Source organism: Somniosus microcephalus, chromosome 8 (genome assembly GCF_052327205.1).
Source record: "Somniosus microcephalus isolate GS21.2 chromosome 8, FLI_Smic_1.0, whole genome shotgun sequence".
In the NCBI taxonomy this organism is placed as follows: Eukaryota; Metazoa; Chordata; class Chondrichthyes; order Squaliformes; family Somniosidae; genus Somniosus; species Somniosus microcephalus.
In genome coordinates, this window is record NC_140994.1 from 180,670,654 (window position 1) to 180,697,599 (window position 26,946).

Genomic DNA, 26,946 nt, shown 5'->3' on the forward strand with positions numbered 1-26,946 from the left:
CTGCATGAGAAACTCATGACACTGCTGCTGCCCTTTTTGAAAATTATTAACAAGTCTGACCTGCAATTAAATGTGCAGTTGTAAGGATCCTTTTTAGCTGCGGAATTCTGCACAAATTTTTCAAGATTGGTCTTAAAAAGACCACAAGCACTGTCAACCATGAGGGATTATGGAGCGTCCTCCTCAAATTCGGCTGCCCTCAAAAGTTTGTCACCATCATCCGCCTGCTTCACGACATGCAAGCCGTGATCCTGACCAACGGTTCCACCACAGACCCAATCCACGTACGGACCGGGGTCAAGCAAGGCTGTGTCATCGCACCAACCCTTTTCTCAATCTTCCTTGCTGCAATGCTCGATCTCACCCTCAGTAAGCTCCCCGCTGGAGTGGAGCTAATTTACAGAACAAACGGGAAACTGTTCAACCTCCGTCACCTCCAGCCCAGATCCAAGGTCGTCCCATCCTCTGTCATCGAAATACAGTATGCAGACGACGCTTGCGTCTGTGCTCACTCAGAGGTTGAACTCCAAACCATCTTCAACACCTTCACCGAAGCGTACGAGAGCATGGGCCTTACACTAAACATCCGTAACACAAAGGTCCTCTACCAACCTGCCCCCGCCACACAGTATTGCCCCTCGATAATCAAAATCCATGACAAGGCCTTGGACAACGTGAACTACTTTCCATACCTCGGGAGCCTACCGTCAACAAGGGCAGACGTCAATGATGAAAAAGTGCAACATCCCCACTGACACCTGGGAATCCCTGGCCCAAGACCGCACAAAGTGGTGGAGAAGCATCCGGGAAGGCGCTGAACACCTCGAGTCTCTTCGCTGGGAGCAAGCAGAAGTCAAGCACAAGCGGAAGCCAAGCGCAAGCAGCGCACGTCAACCCAAACACCCCACCCACCCGCCCCTTCAACCACCGTCTGCCCCACCTGTGACAGAGACTGTCGGTCCCACATTGGACTCATCAGTCACCTGAGAACTCATTTTTAATGTGGAAGCAAGTCATCCTCGGTTCCAAGGGACTGCCTAAGAGAGAGAGAGAGTTGTGAGGATCCTTTTCAGCTGTGGAATTCTGAACATGTTTTTCAAGATTGGCCTTAAAAAGACCACAAGCAGAATTAAATTTTTCTGAGCTTTCTGTTAATGCTGTTGAATCCATTTTTGCAGGGAAAGGAAAACACAGATCATTGCTGGACATGGCTGAATCACCCAATAGCACTTTCTAGCAACATACTGCCACTCTTTATTCACATCTAATTTTATCGCTAAAACTGGCAGAGGAAAATATAGCACCTTGTTTGATTTGACAGAACTGAATGAAGTAATGCATACAATTCATGCAAACACATAATTGTTTGGGAAGGTGTATTTGTCCAGCCCTACAATCCCCTGAGATCTGCGCTCCTCCAATTCTGGCCTCTTGTGCATTCTGGATTTTCTTTGCTCCTCCATTGGTAACCATGCCTTCTGTTGCCTTGGCCCTACGTTCTGGAAGTCCTTCCTAAAACTCTCCACTTCTCTACCTCTCTCTCTCCTTGTTTAAGATGCTCCTTAAAACCTAGCTCTTTTACCAAGCTTTTGGTCATCTGTCCTAATATCTCCATATATCGCTCGGTGTCAAATTTTGTTTGATAACACTCCCGTGAAGCACCTTGGGATGCTTTACTTCATTAAAGGTGCCATATAAGTGCAAGTTGTTGTTGAATAGCTTAACAAATGTCCAAAAGCCACAAAATATTTCAGCAAGAGTGGATCTAAACAACAAATATACTAGCCCGTAATTTCCAATAGGGGGCTTCCTGCGTGCGGATGCCTCCTATTGGAAAAAAATCTACGCTCTTACCTGAGGGGTCCCGAGGTGTGGACACGTCCGATGCTGGGCCTCTCCACAGTTGAAGTGCGCAGGGCCCACGTATCCCAGGGGCGCAGGCAGTTCGCAAATGTCCCTGGGATCACGTGGGCCTGGCCAGCTAATAGGAGAAGGGAATCTCCCTTCAGACTTTTGACAGATGGACCCGTCAAAGTATGAATGGAGATCAATGACAAAACACACTAAAACATTAAATTAATTTTTAAAAACCCATCACGTTTTTAAAATCAGTTAAAATGACATTAAATTAAATATTTTAAACAAAAATTTCATTTTTTGAAAAAAATAATTAAAGTTTTTTACAGTGCTAAAAATAAACTTACCTTTTTTAAAAGTGTTTTTAAATTATAAATGAGTGTAAAAACTTTAAAAAAAAACTTTTCAGCTCTTATGCTGGCAAAAGCAGGCCTTTTACCAGGCGTAAGATTTTCAAGTGATTTCAGCGGGCGGAGGTTATACAGAAAGTAGAACTCTCCACCCATAGAGGCCCTTCTCTAGGGCAGGCGTCCGATCTGTCAAGAGCATTCTTGACAGATCAGAAATGCCGGTTTTCAGCGCATGCGTTTCACATGCCTGAAACCGGCATTTCCGATGCCCCTACGGGTGCGTACACAGCTCGTACACACCGGTAGACATCGGACAATACGGGCCATTAACTTTTGTCACTTTTAGTGTTAAATCAACACCAGCAAGCACATCATTCAATGACATTTCTAATTATATGCTTTCTTTCCTTCTGTGCAAACAAACTAGCTTTGAGGCTATCCTGAAATTAATGGCAGAGTAGTGGATTGTTAAAAAAACATCCATTTACAAAATAAATTATTTAATATTTGAGAAGGATTCTGACAAGTATGAAAATTATTCCATAAGGTAATTATTTCCTTTTCCATAATAATTTAAGTGTTTGGTAAAGGAATTGCTCAAGGGTAATAATATTTTCTGAACTATATCCTAATTCATTGGATTAGTCCTGCATAATCTTCACAACGTTTTTGAGATACTGTAGAAAATCCCTTTCAATCCTCTGTTGGTTGCATACATTGGTGTTTAAATCTCCAGAAAGGAGCAATAGCTGGACATGTTAAATATTTACAAGGAAATTATCATCATGCCTTAAAATATATCATAAGAATTTTTACCACATCTGGCAGATTGGCTCCTCAAAACTGAGCTGTTTGCAATATGGTAGTAATGATATGCTTTGTTGCTAAATACACAGCAATTCTCTTAAACTTTTAAACATGTTACCAGGCATTTCAATTAGATCTTGTAAGGATGGAACAGGGATCTGCACCAATGATGTTAACACTCTATAAACAATAAATATAAGCCCCGATTTTATCCCAACACCCCACAGCGAGAAAGATTAAAATTGGGGCTTAATTTCATCTTTCCGTAGCCCCCGTGCAGCTTTGGTGAATCATGGTCTGGTTCACAGTCACAGTTTGCCCTGCCAACTTGACACACTTTAAATCTACTACAAACTAGCAATTATGCCACTCCATAACAATGAGCCACATGACCTAGACTGGAGTTAAAATTGCAAAAAGGACCACAGAGAAGATACATGGGGGTGGGGGATGCTTTCACTGTGCGCTAGGTGTGGCCCAAATCATTCTGTTGCACCAAGAGCATAGAGGAAACCTTACATGGTCTAGCACTCACCTGGAATTTCTGTCGGGGGGAGGGGGGGTGCTCTCCTGATCTACGACCGTAACTCCACAGAACCCTTGGGGAAGTAGCATAAATTACCACAAATGGCCAGTTACAACATTTCTTCAGGGTTTCCGTCGAAGTTATGGTGGGAGATTGGGAGTATCCTGTGCAGATTCCTCCTCACAAAGCTGGGTGGGCGTGTGTGCTGTGAGGAGGATGCAGAGAAACTCCAGTACGATATGGACAGGTTGGGTGATTGGGCAGATGCATGGCAAATGCAGTATAATGTGGATAAATGCGAGGTTATCCACTTCGGTGGCAAAATCAGGAAGACAGATTATTATCTGAATGGCAATAGATTGGGAAAAGGGGAAGTCCAACGAGACCTGGATGTCCTTGTGCACCAGTCGCTGAAGGTAAGCATACAGGTGCAGCAGGCGGTTAAGAAGGCAAATGGTATGTTGGCTTTCATAGCGAGAGGATTCGAGTACAGGAGCAAGGATGTCTTGCTGCAGTTGTACAGGGCCTTAGTGAGACCACACCTTGAGTATTGTGTGCAGTTTTGGTCGCCTTATCTGAGAAAGGATGTTCTTATCATGGAGAGAGTGCAGCGAAGATTCACCAGGCTGATACCTGGGATGGCAGGAATGACGTATGAGGAGAGATTGGGTCGATTGGGCTTATATTCGCTAGAGTTTAGAAGAATGAGGGGGGATCTCATTGAAACTTATAAAATTCTAACAGGACTAGACAGACAAGATGCAGGAAGGATGTTCCCGATGGCGTGGGAGTCCAGAACCAGGGTCACAGTCTAAGGATAAGGGGTAAGCCATTTAGGACTGAGATAAGGAGGAATTTCTTCACCCAAAGAGTGGTGAACCCGTGGAATTCTCTGCCACACAGGGCAGTTGAGGCCAATTCATTAAATATATTCAAGAAGGAGTTGGATATATTTCTTGAGGCGAAAGGGATCAAGGGATATGGGGATAAAGCAGGGACAGGGTACTGAATTTGGATGATCAGCCATGATCGCATTGAATGGCGGAGCAGGCTCGAGGGGCCAAATGGCCTACCCCTGCTCCTATCTTCTATGTTTCTATGTTTCACTCTCGTTATACTGCACCTTTGGTATCCATGCTCTGCTGAAATTTCCACAGAGGACAGAACTGACTCCTGACAAAAACATCTAATGTTGAGTTCATTCACTTCTTCAATAAAGAGCAGGATAAATATTAAAAATGGGACCAAAGATTCTACAGATAAATAAGGACCGCGGGAGTTGAAAGCTCCAGGGAACATAACCGTTTATTTATGACTGAATTGTGGAAGTGTCATTTTTGCAAAGCAACCTGGCCTAGTTTGACTAATGCAGGCAGATGTGTAGGCAGATATTATGAAGTTCTGTGGAACTCAACTCTATTTGAGGAGGTATAGGTCAGGGGAGAAATTTTGCAGAACTATTGCTTTAATGATTGAATTAATGGAGTGGGGTCACTGACGGAGTAGGTTGTGTACACAATCTGGAAACAGTGGGCTTGTTGGTCTAAAAGGCCTTTAGTTGCTCAAAATTTTTTTACACCCTTTGACAGAAGTTGTTGGTGCAGGCTGGGGAGTATTCAAATACATGAAATTACCTCCAATAAGTGGTCCTACTTTGCAGTTGTGGCAATTTAACTCATGCTGGTGCAAAAGTTGATTTTTTAACAACGTTATTTTCAAGTATTTTTTTAAAATTCCAGTGATTCAGAAAAGTTGGCTTTCAATTTTTACTGATTGAAAACAGCCGATTTTCCTGCCATCTTTTCTCAGTTGGGTTCAGTCAGGGGTAAGTCATCAACTCTATCCATGTGTTAAATGCTCTGCCATTCTTCACTCTAAGCTGGCACTGTAACTCTAGCTCCGTGCTCACAGTGCTCCTGTAAGGATGTCAATTCTACCACAAGAATGTACCGAAAAGACAACATGCCGTTCTGACTCTGTGTTTTCTCTCTTCTCTTTTGCTTGTTCTCCTCTTGTTTCTGATTATTTACATTTACCTTTCCTTGCTGACATTTGTTCTTCTCTTTTCCTCTCAGATCTTTCAATGACGCAGTGGTCTGGCTCAAATACGCAGTCAACATGCCTCTAACCATTTTGGTTCAAATTGGCCTTAATTGCGTGCAGCTTTTATAGATCAACTGAAAGCAAATCAAACACTGTTTATAATCCTACAGAAAATGTGTGGCCATTTTACATTCAAGTTGTCTCAGCTTACAGTGTGGAATTCAATCATATTGAAAAGAGAAGCTGCCGATCATTTGAAAATCCAGGTCAACCAGTGCAGAGAAGAAAGCATATTTCATCCGTAAGATGTTAGCAGCAACAATGGTTTCTTTTTAACTAACCAGAGCAGTGGTTAACCGACTTTGCCTAATCTTGCCAAACTCTGGCTCAGCTTTTACCACAGAACTTTGTCGTTCCTCAGTGCATAAAAGTAGTTTTAAGTGCTCCACAATATATACAAAGTTTAAGAGGCGGCAGCAGCAGGTAGGCCCCACAGCAGCGGCGGACCTGGTTGGAGCGGCGGTGAGTTTAAGAGGCGGCAGCAGCAGGTAGGCCCCACAGCGGCGGCAGATCTGGTTGGAGCGGCGGTAATATAAGAGGCAGCAGCAGCAGGTAGGCCCCACAGCAGCGGCAGACCTGGTTGGAGCGGCGGTGAGTTTAAGAGGCGGCAGCAGCAGGTAGGCCCCACAGCGGCGGCGGACCTGTTTGGAGCGGTGGTGAGTTTAAGAGGCGGCAGCAGCAGGTAGGCCCCACAGTGGCAGTGGACCTGGTTGGAGCGGTGGTGAGTTTAAGAGGTGGCAGCAGCAGGTAGGCCCCACAGCGGCGGTGGACCTGGTTGGAGCGGTGGCGAATTTAAGAGGTGGCAGCAGCAGGTAGGCTTACCAATCTCCGAGGGAGGGAGAGAAGTAAAAAGTAATCGAAGTGTGACGTCACCAGAAAGCAGGTAAGTGATTGCTTGGTGAGTATTTCTCTCTTTCTCCTTTTTTCAAAACTTAAACTTTTGTGGTTTATAGTTTATAGGGTGTCTGTGCTGTTGCGGGGACTGCTGGTAAACCAGGGCCCTTAAGTATATCATTTAATTGTAGTGTAATTGGTGGGATTGATTTGATTTCATTTGAATTAATTAAAGGGTAAGTCATGGCAGGAGAGCTCAGTCCCGTGGTATGCTCCTCCTGTGCTATGTGGGAAATCAGGGACACTTCCTGTGTCCCTGACGACCATGTGTGCGGGAAGTGTATCCAGCTGCAGCTACTGACAGACCGCATTGTGGCACTGGAGCTGCGGGCAGATACATACTGGAGCATTCGCGGTGCTGAGGAGGTCGTGGATAACATGTTTAGGGAGTTGGTCACACCACAGGTAAAGGCTGCACAGGCAGGAAGAGAATGGGTGACCACCAGGCAGAGTAGTAGACGCAGGCAGGTAGTGCAGGGGTCCCCTGTGGCTATCCCCTTCTCAAACAGATATACCGCTTTGGATATTGGTGAGGGAGATGGCTTATCAGAGGAAGGCAGCAGCAGCCAACTTCCTGGCACCGTGGGTGGTTCTGCTGCACATGATGGGAGGAAAAAGAATGGGAGAGCTATAGCAATAGGGGATTCTATTGTAAGGGGAATAGATAGGCGTTTCTGCGGCCGCAAACGAGACTCCAGGATGGTATGTTGCCTCCCTGGTGCAAGGGTCAAGGATGTCTCGGAGCGGCTGCAGAACATTTTGGAAGGGGAGAGTGAACAGCCAGTTGTCGTGGTGCATATAGGTACCAACGATATAGGTAAAAAATGGGATGAGGTCCTAAAAGCTGAATATAGGGAGTTAGGAGTGTAAGGGGTGGTGTGTGTGTGTGGTCAGCTTCACCTCTGACTCCCTGAGCGGTTCGAATCACTCCCACTCCCTTGGTTCTAGACTTTGGATTTATTTGGGGGCTGTAATGAAATTGCAACAGACACCTGGGTTGATCAAAAGAATGAGATTTTTTATTTTTGAGACAGGAGAATATACAATACAATAAATCTTATACTCTAAAAGGGGGAACACTCAGAATATGTGAGGGAGAATTACAATAGACCAAATCCCTTACCTTCCCAACCCCACTATCCTAACTAGGTTGAAATCCAGAGGACCAGGAAATGCTCACCAAACGACTTTCTTGACAGATTGTAGAGGTTCGTGATTTCGGGGTTCTCTTTAGTTGTGGCAGTTGGGGCCTGCCGTACCCCGGACGTGGTGGAAGACTGCACCTGCGTTGGATCTTCAGTCTTGGTCTGTCCGCTGATGCGGTTAGCTGCGTAGTTGGATTTAACGGGTAAGTACCCAATTTTCTTTGGTTAGGTAAAGTTTTTCTGGTCTTTTGTGTCAAATCTTACCCAGGGTAAGTCAGACTAGCCTGTAGAGTGGAAACAAGTTTGTGATTTTTGAATTCTCGGTGGTTGGTTTCTTGTTGGTCGCGGTGGCCCAATATTACCTGGTTGGTGGTAATATTGATAGTTGTTGGTTTCTTGAGGCCTTGGTTGCCGCGATTTCCTTTTCCTTCTGTTTCGTTCTTCTTTCTTCAAGTCTCCGATTCTCCGACTAAGTACGGTGAAGATGAGATCTTTTTCTGAACCGTACTTTCTCTCCTGTAATGAACTCAACGTGAGGCTCTGGACTTGAACCAACATCTGACTGTTTCACTGAACAAGCAGGCTTCAATTATGCTGTTTTGAGGCCTGGCTTATCTGACCGCCAAATCTCTGGTTCTTTTGTTAAGTTTTGGCGGGCTCGTTATTTTTAATATGCTTTAAATCTTAAACGAGCTTCAGGGATGGCCCATCTATCTTTAATTGGCCTTTAACTGGTTTCGGGATTGCCTTGAAACCTGTTTAAAATGTGTAAAGCATTTTGGAAATCTTTCTGATGGGTTTTAAACTGCTGTTTGATTGTCTTTTCCTGCTGGGGCCATGTTTGTTTTTGTTGACTGTTGGCATGTATTGTTTTATTCATGTTCTTGGTGGCTCTGTGAGTTTCGGCGGGAAGTTTTTATTGTCTTTATGTAGAAAGGTTGGGGTTGCCCAGAACATTCCCAGATGATCCAATACTCAAACTGTCTGTGTTTCGGGGGCCCATCCCACCTCCCCTTTGTCACAGTTTTCCATAGACCTGAACATACTTTTAAAACTAGCCAAATCTTCCTGGGGTTTTGATTTTAAGCCCCTTTGGCCCAATATTAATTCAAACAGTCTAATATCTCTTCTTTTCTTACTTTGGGGGAACTTGTATAATTTTGCGAGTCTTACAGGAGGTAAATTAAAAAATAGGACCTCAAAGGTAGTAATCTCAGGACTGCTACCAGTGCCACATGCTAGTCAGAGTAGAAATAGAAGGATATTTCAGATGAATATGTGGCTGGAGGAATGGTGCAAGGGGGAGGGATTCAAACTCATGGGACATTGGAACCGGTTCTGGGGGAGGTGGGACCAGTACAAACCGGATGGCTTGCACCTGGACAGGACCGGGAACGATGTCCTAGGGGGAGTGTTTGCTAGTGCTCTGGGGGAGGGTTTAAAGTAAAATGGCAGGGGGTTGGGAACCCGAGCAGGGAGGCAGAGGAAAGGGAAACAAGGATAGAAGCAAAACAAAGGAAGAAGTAAAACAAAGGTGGCAGTCAGAGAAATCAAGGGTTTAAATCAAACATGGCCACAGAAAATAATAATTCTGAAAGGTGTAAGAGTGTTAAAAAAACAAGACTGTAGGCCTTGTGTCTTAACGCGAGGAGCATTCGTAATAAGGTGGATGAATTAGCTGCACAAATAGAGGTAAACGGATATGATATGATTGGGATTACGGAAGCATGGCTCCAGGGTGACCAAGGCTGGGTACACAACATCCAGGGGTATTCGATATTCAGAAAAGATAGGCAAAAAGGAAAGGGAGGTGGGGTAGCATTACTGGTTAAAGAGGGGATTAACACAATTGAAAGGAATTATATTAGCTCTGATGATGTGGAATCTGTATGGGTAGAACTGACAAATACCAAGGGCAGAAAATGTTAGTGGGAGTGGTGTAGTGGCGCTTCTTAGTTTCCAAACAGGCAGCCACTGAGCTGTGGGGCTTTTAACAACGAGTAGACGCGTGTCGAAATAAAACATTCCCAAACGTAGCTTTGTCTTTTAAACTGTTTACTATAACACTTAACAAACGGAATTACAAAGCAAACACGTATAAACGAACACGGTCAAAAACTGTATTGCTCCAAACCTCACAACTTCTGCCTCCTTCAGCCACGTGCAGTTTAAACTGTAAAATGGCTGCACACCATGTGTGGCTTAGGGACTGTACCATTGTGGCAAGAATAAAGGGGGTGTCTCGGACTATACTACTGGAGCAAGAAAATAGGGGGTTTCTTAATACAATAAGTCGGTCAGGTAAATTAACTGTATTATGCCATTTAACCACTATTTTAAAGTATTTTCTTAAGCTTTCATGGCTCTTACATTCTGGCCCCTAATTGACTAGGCACATGAAGCATATCAATTACTCAAACATTAAGAGCCATAAACTAATGAGTTCAACATATTTACAATATAAGTGTCCACTTTTTTCGTTCAGGAACCTTTCACGCTGCTTCTTGTAGCAGGCAGAGCTTTGTGATCGGTCTTTCCAGGGTACTGGTCTTGGTTTGCAAACGAACACGACGAACGACGCCTCTGGAGTCTGGCATGGTCTTAATTATTTTTCCCATCAACCAAGAATTTCTAGGGGCTGAATCGTCCACGATTAAGACAATGTCTCCGACAATGAAGTTCCTCTTTATTTTGGACCATTTTTGACGCTCCTGTAGCAGAGGTAAGTATTCTCTTGTCCATCTGGTCCAGAAAATGTCTGACATATACTGAACTTGCCTCCACTTCCGACGGGCATACAGATCTTCCTTTTTGAAGACTCCCGGGGGCATGGCTGGCTGTGTTTTCAACAACAACAGGTGGTTCGGAGTCAGGGCTTCGAGGTCATTGGGATCATCTGATGTCTTAGTTATCGGTCGGTCATTAATGATGGCTTCGACCTCGCACAGAACGGTTTGGAGTCCCTCGTCGTCAAGCGCTTGCTGCTTCAGTACAGAACTGAGTAGTTTTCTTACGGTGCGTATCTGTCTTTCCCAGACACCTCCGTGGTGGGATGCAGCCGGAGGATTGAAGATCCACTTAATTCCTGTTTGCATCATGGCTTCCTGTATTTTAAGCTGATTCCAACCTTCAATAGCTTCCCGTAGTTCTCTCTCCGCTCCGACGAAATTAGTGCCATTATCAGAACGCATAATGGACACCTGTCCTCTTCTACAGACAAAGCGCCGCAAGGCGTTAATACAGGAATCAGTGTCAAGCGTGTGTGCCACCTCAATATGAACTGCTCTGATGGTCAAACAAGTGAAACGCACACCATATCTCTTGACAAGGCTCTGTCCTCGCTTTACCTCGAAAGGCCCGAAATAGTCCACCCCTACGTTTGTAAATGGGGGCTTGTCTGGTAACAAACGGTCTTCAGGCAGGTCTGCCATTTTCTGCTCCCCAGCTCTAGCGTGTAACCGTCTGCAAACAATGAATTCATAGAGTATTTTTCTTATTACGGAATTAGCTCCTGCAATCCAGTATCTTTGTCTTAGCTTCGCAAGCACATGATTCCTCCCACTGTGTCCAATACTCTGGTGTATATGCTGAAGAATGAGAGTAGCAACCCGGAGGTCCTTAGAAGGGATAGCAGGATGCTTGGCCTCCTCTGGCATAGCAGATTTGTTTAGTCTCCCTCCCACCCTCAGTACTCCATCTTGCAGTGTAGGGTCCAGCTTGTAGATATGACTACCTTTCTTGATTGGAGTATTTCGCTGTAGAGCTTCGATTTCTTCTGGGTATCTTTGTCTTTGACTGAAGCGAACTATCTCCTTCTCAGCCTTGGCCAAATCCTCCACGGTCAATGAATTCTTGCCCAATGTGGTCTTGTGCTGATGCATATACTGCTGTAGAAGCATTCTCTGCTTATCAGGGTTACTTTCAGACTGACTGATAGTGGCTCGGTACTTTTTTCTCTTACCGCTCAGGTGTAGCAGCAACTCTTTCAACCTTAGAAACCATGCAACTGCTTTCCTCAACTGGTGCCATCCTGAGAAATGGTTAACAAGCTTGTTCACTGTGTCAAAGTTCTCTTTCGTATTTATGAGATTTACTGTGACTGATCTCTTGACTTCGACGTTGTCTTCAGCAATGTGACTTGGCATATCTGGTCTTTCTGGCCATGATCTCTCTGTTTCCAGCAGATAACTTGGGCCTTGTATCCAAGTTTCACTCCTCATGAAGTTTTCAGCCTTCAATCCCCGTGAGGCTTGATCTGCTGGGTTTAATGAGGTGTTTACATACCTCCATTGAGATGGTTGTGTAGCTTCTCTAATGGATGAGATTCTGTTTGCTACGAAGGTCTTGAAGCGTATCTTCTCATTCTCTATATACTTCAGCACCGTCGTGCTATCCGTCCAGAAGACAGATTCTTCTAATGGGAGCTGTAACTCTTTCCGCATCACCTGGTCAACTTTAACTGCAACAACCGCTGCCGTCAATTCCAGTCTCGGGATGGTGACCTGCTTCAGCGGAGCCACCCTGGATTTCCCCATGAGGAAGGCACAATGTTTCTGGCCCTGTTGATTTGTCAGCAAGAGGTAAGTAGCCGTGCCATAGCCGTCCTCACTGGCGTCCGAGAAATGATGTAGTTGAGCCATCTTTGTAACTCCAAAACTCGCGGGCTTGATGCATCTACTGACGTTGAAGCTAGAAAGTTGTTGCAAATCTGTCAACCATCTGTGCCATCTCTGAGCTTGACCTTCTGGGATATCTTCATCCCATCCTCTCTTGTCTCTACACAGCTCTCGTAGCATCAGCTTCACCGGCAGAATGAGTGGTGCCAGGAATCCGAGAGGGTCGTAGATGGAACTGACCACGGAGAGAATCCCTTGTCTTGTGGATGGTCTTTCGTTCACCATTATCCTGAAGTTGAACGTGTCTGACTCAATGCACCATTGTACACCAAGAGCTCTCTCGATAGGAAGGACATCGTGGCTCAGGTCCAGATCTTTGACTTCAGTGGCTCTTTCCTTTTCTGGGATAGAAGCTAGAACTGCTCTGCTGTTGCTTATCCACTTAGTCAGATGGAATCCTCCATTCGAACACAGAGTTCTAAGGTCTCTTGACAGTGCAATGGCATCGTCTTCTGTTGACACGAACTTCAGACAGTCATTGACATAAAAGTTTCTGAAGATTGTCTCCACAGCCTCTGATGGTGCTTTGCCTTTGCCATCTTCTGCAGTTTTTCTGAGAGCGTAGCTTGCACAGCTGGGAGATGATGTGGCTCCGAACAAGTGTACGGCCATTCTACATTCCACCATCGCTTGACTAACGTCGCCATCTGGCCACCAAAGGAAACGCAGAAGATCAGCATCTTCATCAGGGATTCTGACTTGGTACAACATTGATTCTATGTCTGCCATCACGGCAACGAGCTCTTGTCTAAACCTAGTCAAGACGCCAATGAGGGTATTAGTAAGATCAGGACCTTGAAGCAGCTGGTCATTCAGTGAAGTTCCTCTGAATGAGGCGGCGCAGTCAAACACTACACGGATCTTTTTCTTCTTTGGGTGATACACACCGTGATGAGGAATGTACCAGACCCTTCCATCGTCTCTGTTCAACTGTTCCTCGGGCACTTTTACAGCATAGCCTTTCGCTATGATGTTTCTCATGAAGCCTTTGTAGTCTTCGTGAAAGTCGGGGTTCTTGTTCAGCTTTCTCTTTAGACTGATGGCGCGTTGTTCTGCTATGCAGCGATTGTTCGGCATCTTCGCGGTCTGTCTTCTCAGTGGCAAACCAATGTGATAGTGGCCATCAATGAACTGTGTAGACCTTGTCATCAAATCCATGAACTGATGGTCTTCTTGTGACATCTCTGTCCTTTCCTCACAGCTGCGTTCTGAGAAGTCTGCGTTGAACTGCTGTATCAACAGCTCTTCAATGCTTGCGATAGAGATGTGATTAACTGTGACATTTTGTCGTTCCTCCTTGTTCGACTTGTTGCCATCATCTCTCCTTACCGGTCCATTGACTACCCATCCAAGGGCTGTCCTGACGGCGTAGGGTCCGTCATCCTTGCTGTTTATCACCTGCCATGGCTCCATAGTTTTGTAGGCATTGGTTCCAATTAATAGGCCAATTTCTGCTTCAATGTATGGGAGACGCACCTTTTCTAGGTAAGGCCATCTATCCACATCCTTCTGCAGGGCTAAGTTCCCTATTCTAACAGGAATCTCCCTCTGTGTGAAAACATTAGGCAGGTCTATGAAGTCCTTCTCTTCAAGTCCACACACTTCTAAGTCTGACAGGATATAACTTTGCATTGACTTCTCATGACCCATGGTGCGTAATAGGATTTCTGTTCTTCTGCCTCTAACGTTCAGCTGTCGCATGAGTGATTCTGTGCAGAACGTTGCTGAACTACCTGGATCCATGAAGGCGTAAGTCTCCACAACCTTCTCACTCCTCTTAGACTTGATCTTCACTGGTACGATGGCAAGAATACAATCACTGTCACCGGCCCCAGTGAATCCACAAGTCTCTGGTTCTAGCGACACCAGAGCACTTGAAACAACCTTCTCGTCGGTATTGTTTTCTTCACTCTTCTTAGAGACTTGTTCTTCTTTATGGATATGCAGCAGACTGGGATGTTTCCGAGTGCACTCTCTGCATGTTGTTCTTTGCTTACAGTTTCTACTCAGGTGCCCCTGAGAGAGAAATCCAAAACATAGGCCGTTGTACTTCAGGAATTCGATTCTGTCCTTATGTGGCTGTGCTTTGATGTCGCTGCAGAAATCCAATGTATGATTCTTCTGGCAGAATAAGCATGGCTTCTGAAAGGCATTAGCAGACGTCACTGTGCTGCTCCCTTTGGGAGATGAGTTCTGGGGCCTTTCTTCCTCGGCCTGAGTGACGATAGTCGCAAAGCTGCTTCCCCTGGGACCACCTTTCCTGAGAGTCTTTGATTCAACAGGCTTGGCTTTCACTCTTCCATCGGTGGTCGGGCTGACATCCTGGATGTTTCCAAACAATGGGTCCCTAGCAATTTTAGCCTGTTTGTCTATGAAATTCACTAAGTCTGCAAACCTGGCTCTACTTTTCCGTCTCTCCATTATCTCAAAGGCTGTTCTTCTCCATTGTTCTCTCATCCTCTAAGGAAGCTTAGAGATGATGATTCTCATAGTCGTAGGATTGTCCATCTCTTCCATGAATTCAACATCCTCCATGGTGTTGCAACATCCTATGAGGAAAAGAACATATGCGTTCAATGCCTCTCCGTCCTCCGATCTGATCTGTGGCCACTTGGTAGCCTTTTCAATATATGCAGTGGCTATCTTCAGCTCGTTACCATAGTGCTCCTGCAGCAACTTCCTGGCTTCTATGTATCCCCGGTCCGGTCTCATGTGTTCACAGCTTCTGACCAGGTCTTGTGGTTTACCACTGGTGTACTGTCCCAGGTAGTACAACTTGTCACTGCTGCTCTCTGTTTTGGAGTCAATGGCTTGTTCAAAGGATCTGATGAAGGGCTTATACTTGAGTGGGTCGCCTTGGAACACTGGTATGTCTCTTTGAGGGAGTCGAAACAGATTCTGTTGTTTTACAAGCATCTCTGTAATTTCGTTCTGACGTTGCATCACTCGGTATAGGCTTCTCCCTGTGTCTTCAGGCCTCTGGTGGTCATCAGCAGGGTCTAGTCTAGACCGTCTGACGTCTGGGGTAGCATCACGTGCTCCTGTTAGTGGAGAGGCCACTCTTCCACGCTGTAATGCCAGGGGATTGCCTTCGGACTCTCTTGTAACTCTTGAAGGTGCCCTGGATCCAACTCTATGTGACAACATTGACTGGCAGTATTCGCTCCCGCCGTCCCGTGACCCTTCATAATCTTCGTACGCACTCAACCTGGCATCTGAGACCGCGATAGCTGTTTTTATCTCCAGCTGTTCTTTCTTTGCCTGCACCTGGGCCTGTTGGGCCCGCACTTTGGCCTGCAGTTGGGCCTGTTGGGCCTGTTGGGCCTGCAGTTGGGCCTCTTGGACCTGCAGTTGGGCCTCTTCCCATTCAAGAGCTTGCTTCTCCGCTAAAGATGCTGCGCGCGCCATCAACGCCGCCCGTTCAACCTCCGCTCTCATGCGTCGCGACGAGCTTGTGGTAGAAGCGACTGACCTGCGCCCAGAAACAGAGCTACCTTCTTTTCGATTTTTGCTCGGTCTGGCGGAAGTCTCTGAAATGCTATCATCTGGTCCGACTTCATCGTCAACTTTATCTTTCTCTGCTGTATCAGCATCTTGACGAATCTTTAACATCCACTGTTCCGTGGCCTTGATATAGTCCTTAATGCTGGTTGATTTAAGATCAAACCAGTTGTGCTGATCAGCGTTTCCCTCTTCTTCAGACAGAAGTGGTAATACATCTTCATTGAGTACATTAAATTCTTCATGCAGCTTGGAGAAATCGTAATACATTATGTCTTCAGCTTTCTTAATATTAGCATTATCTTCCATGAGATGATCAATTATCTTCATTTTTCCAGTTATCTGAGCTAATTTAGCCTTCCTTGCACCTATGCTTCTATGTAACTTCTCTTCCATTGCCTTTGGGGGGAGCTTTATTTCCCTCTTTTGGCCAGCAATCCTTCTGGCTGGGGGAAGCTCCTGGCTCCGTAAGGCCTCGGCCATTTTACCCGCAGCTCTTATTTAGCTTCTCAATAGAATGAACAAAGCAAGTAACAGTCACTGTACCTTCGCTTTCTTATATTGTCGTCTGGCTCCGTGACCATTCATGTATACGTTCGCCGACGATTCCGTCCTTTCCTTCTTAGGGAGCTAGTTTTTGACTAATGTAGTGGCGCTTCTTAGTTTCCAAACAGGCAGCCACTGAGCTGTGGGGCTTTTAACAACGAGTAGACGCGTGTCGAAATAAAACATTCCCAAACGTAGCTTTGTCTTTTAAACTGTTTACTATAACACTTAACAAACGGAATTACAAAGCAAACACGTATAAACGAACACGGTCAAAAACTGTATTGCTCCAAACCTCACAACTTCTGCCTCCTTCAGCCACGTGCAGTTTAAACTGTAAAATGGCTGCACACCATGTGTGGCTTAGGGACTGTACCATTGTGGCAAGAATGAAGGGGGTGTCTCGGACTATACTACTGGAGCAAGAAAATAGGGGGTTTCTTAATACAATAAGTCGGTCAGGTAAATTAACTGTATTATGCCATTTAACCACTATTTTAAAGTATTTTCTTAAGCTTTCATGGCTCTTACAAGTGGTATACAGACCTCCAAACAGTAATGCGGAGGTTGGGGATGGCATTAAATGGGAAATTAGAGACGCATGCAATAAGGGCACAGCAGTTATCATGGGTGACTTTAATCTACATATAGATTGGGCTAACCAAATTAGTAACAATACTGTGGAGGAGGAATTCCTGGAGTGTATATGAGATGGTTTCATGCACCAATATGTCGAGGAACCAACTAGAGATCAGGCCATCTTAGACTGGGTATTATGTAATGAGAAAGGATTAATTAGCAATCTTGTTGTGTGAGGCCCCTTGGGTTGGAGCGATCATAATATGATAGAATTCTTCCTTAAGATGGAGAGTGAAGTAGTTGACTCAGAGACTAGGGTCCTGAATTTAAATAAAGGAAATTATGATGGTATGAGGCACGAGTTGGGTAGGATTCATTGGGGAATGTTACTCAAAAGGTTGACGGTGGATAGGCAATGGCAAACATCCAAAGATCGCATGGATGAACTACAGAATTTGTTCATCCCTGTTTGGCATAAAATTAAAACAAAAAAGGTGACTCAACCATGGTTAACAAGGGAAATTAGGGATAGCATAAGATCCAAGGAGAGGACATATAAATTGGCCAGAAAAAGCAGTAAACCTGAAGGCTGGGAGCAGTTTAGAATTCAGCAAAGGAGGACAAAGGGATTTATTAAGAGGGGAAAATAGAATGAGAGTAAGCTTGCAGGGAACATAAAAACTGACTGTAAAAGCTTTTATAGCTATGTGAAGAGAAAAAGATTGGTGAAGTCAAGCGTAGGTCCATTGCGGTCAGAATCAGGGGAATTTATAATGTGGAACAAAAAAATGGCAGACCAATTAAATATATACTTTGATTCTGTCTTCACAAATAACCTCCCAGAGATGTCGGGGAACATAGGGTCTTATGAGAGGGAGGAACTGAAATAAATCAGTATTTGTAGGGAAATGGTGTTAGGGAAATTGACGGGATTGAAGGCGGATAAATCCCCAGGGCCTGATAATCTACATCCTAGGGTACTTAAGGAAGTGGCCCTAGAAATAATAGATGCATTGCTGGTCATCTTCCAAAATTCTATAGACTGGAAAAGTTCCCATGAATTGGAGGGTAGCTAATGTTACCCCAATATTCAAAAAAGGTGGTAGAGAGAAAATGGGGAATTATAGACCAGTAAGCCTGACATCAGTAGTGGGGAAAATGCTAGAGTCCATAAAAAAAGATGTAATAGCAGAACACTTGGAAAACAGTGACAGGATCGGACAAAGTCAACATGGAATTACAAAAGGTAAATCGTGCTTGACTAATCTACTGGAATTTTTTGAGGATGTAACTGGTAGAACAGATAAGGGAGAAACAGTGGATGTGGTGTATTTGGACTTTCAGAAGGCTTTCGATAAGGTCCCGCATAAGAGATTAGCGTGTAAAGTTAAGACACATGACATTGGGGGCAAGGTACTGGCTTGGATAAAGAACTGGTTGGCAGATAGAAAGCAAAGAGTTGGAATAATTGGTCTTATTCCGAGTGGCAGGCAGTGACTAGTGGGGTACTGCAGGGATCGGTCCTAGGACCCCAGCTATTCACAATATATATAAATGATCTAGACGAGGGAACTAGATGTAATATCTCCAAGTTTGCAGACGACACAAAGTTGGGTGGGCATGTGTGCTGTGAGGAGGATGCCGAGAAACTCCAGTATAGAATCATAGAAACATAGAAGATAGGAGCAGGAGTATGCCATTCGGCCCCTCGAGCCTGCTCCGCCATTCAATACGATCATGGCTGATCATCCAAATTCAGTACCCGGTCCCTGCTTTCTCCCCATAACCCTTGATCCCTTTAGCCTTAAGAAATATATCCAACTCCTTCTTGAATATATTTAATGAATTGGCCTCCACCGCCTTCTGTGGTAGAGAGTTCCACAGGTTCACCACTCTCTGGGTGAAGAAATTCCTCCTCATTTCTGTCCTAAATGGCCTAACCTTTATCCTTAGACTGTGTCCCCTGGTTCTGGACTCCCCAACCATCGGGAACATCCTTCCTTCATCTAGTCTGGCCACCTCTGACCACCTCTCATTCTTCTGAACTCCAGCGAGTACAAGCCCAATCAACCCAATCTCTCCTCATATGTCATTCCTGCCATCCCAGGTATCAGCCTGGTGAATCTTCGCTGAACTCCTTCCCTGGCAAGAACATCCTTCCTCAGATAAGGCGACCAAAACTGCACACAATACTCAAGATGTGGCCTCACCAAGGCCCTGTACAACTGCAGCAAGACATCCTTGTTCCTGTACTGAAACCCTCTCGCTACGAAGGCCAACATTCTATTTGCCTCCTTAACCGCCTGCTGCACCTGCATGCTTACCTTTAGCGACTGGTGCACAAGGACACCCAGGTCTTGTTGCACTTTCCCTTCTCCCAATCTATTGCCATTTAGATAATAATCTGCCTTCCTGTTTTTGCCACCAAAGTGGACAACCTCACATTTATCCACGTTATATTGCATCTGCCATGTTTCTGCCCAATCACCCAACATGTTGAAATCATCCTGGAGTTTCTCGACATCCTCCTCACAGCACACATGCCCACCCAGCTTTGTGTCGTCTGCAAATTTGGAGATATTACAACTAGTTCCCTTGTCTAGATCATGAATATATATTGTGAATAGCTGGGGTCCAAGGACCGATCCCTGCGGTACCCCACTAGTCACTGCCTGCCACTCGGAAAAAGACCCATTTATTCCAACTCTTTGCTTTCTGTCTGCCAACCAGTTCTCTATCTAAGTCAATACCTTGCCCCCAATCTCATGTGCCTTAACTTTAAACGCTAATCTCTTATGCGCGACTTTATCGAAGGCCTTCTGAAAGTCCAGATACACCACATCCACTGGTTCTCCCTTATCTATTCTACCAGTTACATCCTCAAAAAATTCCAGTAGATTAGTCAAGCATGATTTACCTTTTGTGAATCCATGTTGACTTTGTCCGATCTTGTCACTGTTTTCCAAGTGCTCTGCTATTACATCTTTTATAATGGACTCTAGCATTTTCCCCACTACCGATGTCAGGCTTACCGGTCTGTAATTCCCCATTTTCTCTCTACCACCTTTTTTGAATAGTGGGGTAACATTAGCAACCCTCCAATCCATGGGTACTGTTCCAGATTCCATCGAATTTTGGAAGATGATCAGCAGTGCATCTAGAAACATAGAAACATAGAGATAGGAACAGGAGTAGGCCATTCGGCCCTTCGAGCCTGCTCCGCCATTCAATGAGATCATGGCTGATCTTCGTCTGAGATCATAGCTGATCTTACCAGTTCAGTACCCCGTCCCCTGCCATTGGAAACATTCTCTCTGAATTCAGCCTGTCCAGGCCTGCCATAATTTTATATGTTTCGATGAGATCCCCTCTCAATCTTCTAAACTCCAGTGAGTACAAGCCCAAACTATTCAATCTCTCCTCGTAGGTCATTCCCGCCATTCCAGGTATCAGCCTGGTGAATCGCCGTTGCACTCTTTCCATGGCAAGAACATCCTTCCGCAGATGGGGCGACCAAAACTGTACACAATACTCCAGATGCGGTCTCACCAGCACCTTGTACAGCTGTAGTAAGGTATCCCTATTCCTATACTCGAACCCCCTTGATATGAAGGCCAACATACCATTTGCCTTCTTAATCGCCTGTTGCACCTGCATGCTCTCCTTCAGTGACTGGTGCACAAGAACACCCAGGTCCCTCTGCACTTCCCCATCTCCCAATCTATTGCCATTTAGATAATAATCTACCCTCCTGTTTTTACCCCCAAAGTGGATAACCTCGCATTTATCCACATTATAGTGCATCTGCCACGTATCCGCCCATTCCCCCAACCTGTCCAAATCGCACTGTAGCCTCCTGACACCCTCATCAGAGCCCACCCCTCCTCCTAGTTTAGTGTCGTCAGCGAATTTGGAAATATTGCATCCAATTCCCTGATCCAGATCATTTATATATATTGTGAACAGCTGGGGTCCCAGGACAGATCCTTGCGGCACCCCGCTGGTCACTGCCTGCCACTCCGAAAACGAGCCGTTTATTCCAACTCTCTGTTTTCTATCCGCCAGCCAGTTCTCTATCCACGTTAATACTTTGCCCCCAATCCCATGAGCCTTAATTTTGCATGATAATCTTTTGTGTGGAACCTTATCGAAGGCTTTCTGGAAGTCAAGGTACACCACATCCACTGGCTCTCCCCCATCTATTTTACCAGTTACTTCCTCAAAAAATTCCAGCAGATTAGTCAAACACGATTTACCCTTTGTAAATCCATGTTGACTCTGTCCGATCCTTTCCCCATTTGTCAAGTGCTCCGCTATTTTATCCTTAATAATGGACTCTAGCATTTTGCCCACAACCGATGTAAGGCTTACTGGTCTATAATTCCCTGCTTTCTCTCTACCCCCCTTTTTAAATATTGGGGTAACATTAGCTACCCTCCAATCCACGGGTACTGTTCCCGAGTCAATGGAGTTCCGGAAGATGATCCTTAGAGCATCTGCTATCTCCAGGGCCACCTCCTTAAGTACCCTAGGATGTAGTTTATCAGGCCCCGGGGATTTGTCGGCCTTCAGTCCCCTCAACTTACCCAACACCATATCCCTAGAGATACTAATTTCTGTCAGCTCCTCCCTCTCATTAGTCCCTATGTTTGCCGATATTCCTGGGAGGTTATTTGTGTCCTCCTTTGTGAATACAGAACCAAAGTATGAGTTTAATTGGTCTGCCATTTCCTTATTCTCCATTATATATTCTCCCGAATCGGACTGCAAGGGACCGACTTGGGATTTTACCAGTCTTTTCCTCCTGATATACCGATAAAAGCTTTTGCAGTCTGTCTTTATGTTTGCTGCAAGTTTACTTTCGTATTCTATTTTCCCCTTCCTGATTAATCCCTTTGTCCTCTTTTGCTGTATCCTGTACTGCCCCCAATCTTCCGGTCTGGTGCTTTTTTTTGCCAGTTGATATGCCCTTTTTTTTGATTTTATGCTGTCCCTAATTTCCCTCGTTATCCACGGTTGAGTCACCTTTTTAGGTTTATTTTTATGCCAAACCGGTATAAACATGTTCTGGAATTCTTCCATTCTATCTTTGAATGCTTGCCATTGTCTATCCACTGTCAATCCCCCCAGAAACACCACCCAATCAATCTTACCCAATTCCCGTCTCATACCCTCGTAATTCCCTTTATTTAAGTTCTGGACCTTAGTCTCTGATTCAATTTCCTCACTCTCCATCTCGACTGAGAGCTCGATCATATTATGATCGCTCTGACCCAAGGGGCCTCGTACAAGAAGATTGCTGATAAGTCCCTTCTCATTGCACAATACCCAGTCTAAAATGGCCTGATCTCGAGTCGGCTCCTCGACATATTGGTCCAGATAACCGTCCCGAAAACATTCCAGGAATTCCTCCTCCTCAGAATTTTTACTAATTTGGGTAGTCCAATCAATATGTAAATTAAAGTCACCCATGATGACAGCTGTGCTCTTATCGCACGCTTCTCTAATTTCCCTTTTTATGCCTTCCCTCACCTCCATATTACTATTTGGAGGTCTATATATCACACCCACTAACGTTTTCCTCCCCTTGCTATTTCTCATTTCTACCCATACAGATTCCGTTTCATCCGAGTTAATATCCTTCCTTTCCATTGCATTAATCCCCTCCTTTACCAGCAATGCTACCCCACCTCCCCTACCTTTTTGCCGATCCTTCCTAAATATTGTATATCCCTGGATGTTAAGTTCCCAGCCTTGCCCACCCTGCAGCCACGTTTCTGTAATCCCAATCAAATCATACTTGTTTACCTCTATTTCCACAACTAATTCATCCACCTTGTTCCTAATGCTTCTAGCATTAAGATACAAAGCCTTCAGGCTTGCTTTTTTCACACTCTCATTATGAATTAGTTTGGCCCTTTGTGTTTCTCTCCTTTGCTTATTGCTTCTCACCTTTCTACCATCTATTTCTGACTTCATATGACTTCCCTCTTTTCCACTACCTAGGTTCCCATCCCCCTGCCAAATTAGTTTAAATCCTCCCGAACCGCCCTAGAAAATATTACCCCGAGGACATCGGCTCCCTCACAGTTCAGGTGTAGACCGTCCCCTTGGTACAGGTCACTCCTCCCCAAGAACTGGTTCCAATGCCTCAAGAATTTAAATCCCTCTCCCTTGCACCACTGCTCAAGCCACGTATTTAGCTTATCTATCTTACTCTCTCTAAACTTATTAGCTCGTGGCACTGGTAGCAATCCAGAGATTACTACCTTTGAGGTCCTACTTTTCAATTTAGCTCCTAACTCCCTAAATTCAGCTTGTAGGACCTCCTCCCTCTTTTTACCTACATCGTTGGTACCTACATGTACCACGACAACTGGCTGATCCCCCTCCCCCTTCAGAATGCTCTGCACCCGCTCCGAGACATCCTTGACCCTTGCACCAGGGAGGCAACATACCATCTTGGAGTCTCGGTCTCGGCCACAGAAACTCCTATCTATCCCCCTTACAATTGAATCCCCTATCACTATAGCCCTATCCCTCTTTTTCCCGCCCTTCTGTGCAGCAGAGCCAGTCATGGTGCCCTGAACCTGGCTGCTGGTGCCTTCCCCTGATAAGTCATCTCCCCCAACAGTACCCAAAACGGTAAACCTGTTTTGGAGGGAGATGACCGCAGGTGACTCCTGCACTACCTTCCTGCCTTTACCCTGCCTTTTGGTCACCCATTTACTGTCTGAGCTAGCCTTTACCTGCGGTGTGACCAACTCACTGAATGTGCTATCCACAACATCCTCAGCATCGCGTATGCTCCAGAGTGAGTCCATTCGCAGCTCCAGCGCCGCCATGCGGTCTGCTAGGAGCTGCAGCTGGACACACTTCCTGCACACATAGTTGTCAGGGACAGTGTCCCTGATTTCCCACATGGCACAGGAGAAGCATGACACGGGTCCGAGCTGCCCTTCCATGACTTAACCCTTACAATACCCTTTTATTTACTACGATTTAGCTTAATTATTGAATTCTACTTAGAATAAGTTTGTGAAAGTACTCACCAACCAGTCACCTACCTGTTTTCTGGTGTTGTATTTTCACTGCCGCCTCCTGTCCTGGAACCTTTTCCACCTAGGTTAGGCTCCTGAAATAAGATAAATTGAACCTACCTTTTCAACTTCCCCTAACCCCTAAAAGGTTAGAGGAGGTGGAAGGGTGGGAGACACTACACTGTAGTGTTTCGGGTTTAGCAACAGCTCCACCTATATAAGAGTTACTGGCCTCCTGCTCTCCCGACTGCACCAGCTGTGAAAGAAAAAGCCCGCGAAAGGTGAGCTTTTAAACTCACCAGTTACTGGCCTCCTGCTCTCCCGACTGCCCCAGCAGTTACTGGCCTCCTGCTCTCCCGACTGCCCCAGCTGTGGTCTCGGGCCTCGCCTCTCTCCGGTTTTTATACCGGGCTCCGACTCACTGCTCCCGACTGGTCTCGGGCCTCGCTGGTCGCCGGGTTTTCTCCCGAGCTCCTCCTCGCTGCTCCCGCTGGTCCCGACTGGTCTCGGGCCTCGCCTCTCTCCGGTTTTTATACCGGGCTCCGACTCACTGCTCCCGACTGGTCTCGGGCCTCGCTGGTCGCCGGGTTTTCTCCCGAGCTCCTCCTCGCTGCTCCCGCTGGTCCCGACTGGTCTCGGGCCTCGCCTCTCTCCGGTTTTTATACCGGGCTCCGACTCACTGCTCCCGACTGGTCTCGGGCCTCGCTGGTCGCCGGGTTTTCTCTCGAGCTCCTCCTCGCTGCTCCCGCTGGTCCCGACTGGTCTCGGGCCTCGCCTCTCTCCGGTTTTTATACCAGGCTCCGACTCACTGCTCCCGACTGGTCTCGGGCCTCGCTGGTCGCCGGGTTTTCTCCCGAGCTCCTCCTCGCTGCTCCCGCTGGTCCCGACTGGTCTCGGGCCTCGCCTCTCTCCGGTTTTTATACCGGGCTCCGACTCACTGCTCCCGACTGGTCTCGGGCCTCGCTGGTCGCCGGGTTTTCTCCCGAGCTCCTCCTCGCTGCTCCCGCTGGTCCCGACTGGTCTCGGGCCTCGCCTCTCTCCGGTTTTTATACCGGGCTCCGACTCACTGCTCCCGACTGGTCTCGGGCCTCGCTGGTCGCCGGGTTTTCTCCCGAGCTCCTCCTCGCTGCTCCCGCTGGTCCCGACTGGTCTCGGGCCTCGCCTCTCTCCGGTTTTTATACCGGGCTCCGACTCACTGCTCCCGACTGGTCTCGGGCCTCGCTGGTCGCCGGGTTTTCTCCCGAGCTCCTCCTCGCTGCTCCCGCTGGTCCTGACTGGTGCAGCCAGTATTTCTAGGGCCACTTCCTTAAATACCCTAGGATGTAGATTATCCGGCCCTGGGGATTTATCGGCCTTCAATCCCATCAATTTCCCTAACACCATTTCTCTACAAATACTGATTTCTTTCAGTTCCTCCCTTTCATCAGACCCTATGTTCGCCGGCATCTCTGGGAGGTTATTTGTGTCCTCCTTTTTGAAGACAGAACCAAAATATGTATTTAGTTGGTCGGCCATTTCTTTGTTCCCCATTATAAATTCCCCTGATTCTGACTGCAAGGGACCTATGCTTCACTTCAGCAATCTTTTTCTCTTCACATATCTATAAAAGCTTTTACAATCAGTTTTTATGTTCCCTGCAAGCTTACTCTCATATTCTATTTTCCCTTCTTAATTTATCCCTTTGTCCTCCTTTGTTGAATCCTAAATTGCTCCCAATCCTCAGGATTATTGGTTTTTATGGCCAATTTATATGTCCTCTCCTTGGATCTTATGCTATCCCTAATTTCCCTTGTTAGCCACGGTTGAGTCACCATTTTTGTTTTATTTTTATGCCAAACTGGGATGAACAAATTCTGTAGTTCATCCATGCGGTCTTTGAATGTTTGCCATTGCCTATCCACCGTCAACCCTTTGAGTGACATTTCCCAATCAATCCTACCCAACTCGCGCCTCAGACCTTCGTAGTTTCCTTTATTTAAATTTAGTACCCTAGTCTCTGAGTCAACTGCTTCATTCTCGATCTTAATGAAGAATTCGATCATATTATGATCGCTCTGACCCAAGGGGCCTCGTACAACAAGGTTGCTAATTAATCCTTTCTCATTACATAATACCCAGTCTAAGATGGCCTGATCTCTGGTTGGCTCCTCGACATATTGGTCCAGGAAACCATCCCGTAAACACTCCAGGAATTCCTCCTCCACAGTATTGTTACTAATTTGGTTAGCCCAATCTATATGTAGATTAATGTTACCCATGATGACTGCTGTGCCCTTATTGCACGATTCTTTAATTGCCATTTTAATGCCATTCCCAACCTCTGTCTTACTGTTTGGAGGTCTATATACCACTCCCACTAACGTTTTCTGCCCCTTGGTATTTCTCAAATCTACCCATACAGATTCCACATCATCATAGCTAATATCCTTCCTTACAATTGTGTTAATCCCTTCTTTAACCAGTAATGCTACCCCACCTCCCTTTCCTTTTTGCCTATCTTTCCTGAATATCGAATACCCCTGGATGTTGAGTTTTCAGCCTTGGCCATCCTTGAGCCACGTTTCCGTAATCCCAACCAAATCATATTCGTTTACCTCTATTTGCATAGCCAATTCATCCACCTTATTACAAATGCTGCTCGCATTAAGACACAAAGCCTTCAGGCTTATTTTTTTTAACACTCTTAGGCCTATTAGAATTATTATTTACTGTGGCCATGTTTGATTTAAACCGTTGATTTCTCTGACTGCCACTGTTTTTTCTCCTTCCTTTCTTTTGCTTTTATCCTTGTTTTCCTTTCCTCTGTCCCCCTGCTCAGGTTCCCAACCCCCTGCCATCTTAATTTAAACCCTCCCCCAGAGCACTAGCAAACACTCCCCCTAGGACATCGGTTCCAGCCCTGCCCGGGTGCAAACCATCTGG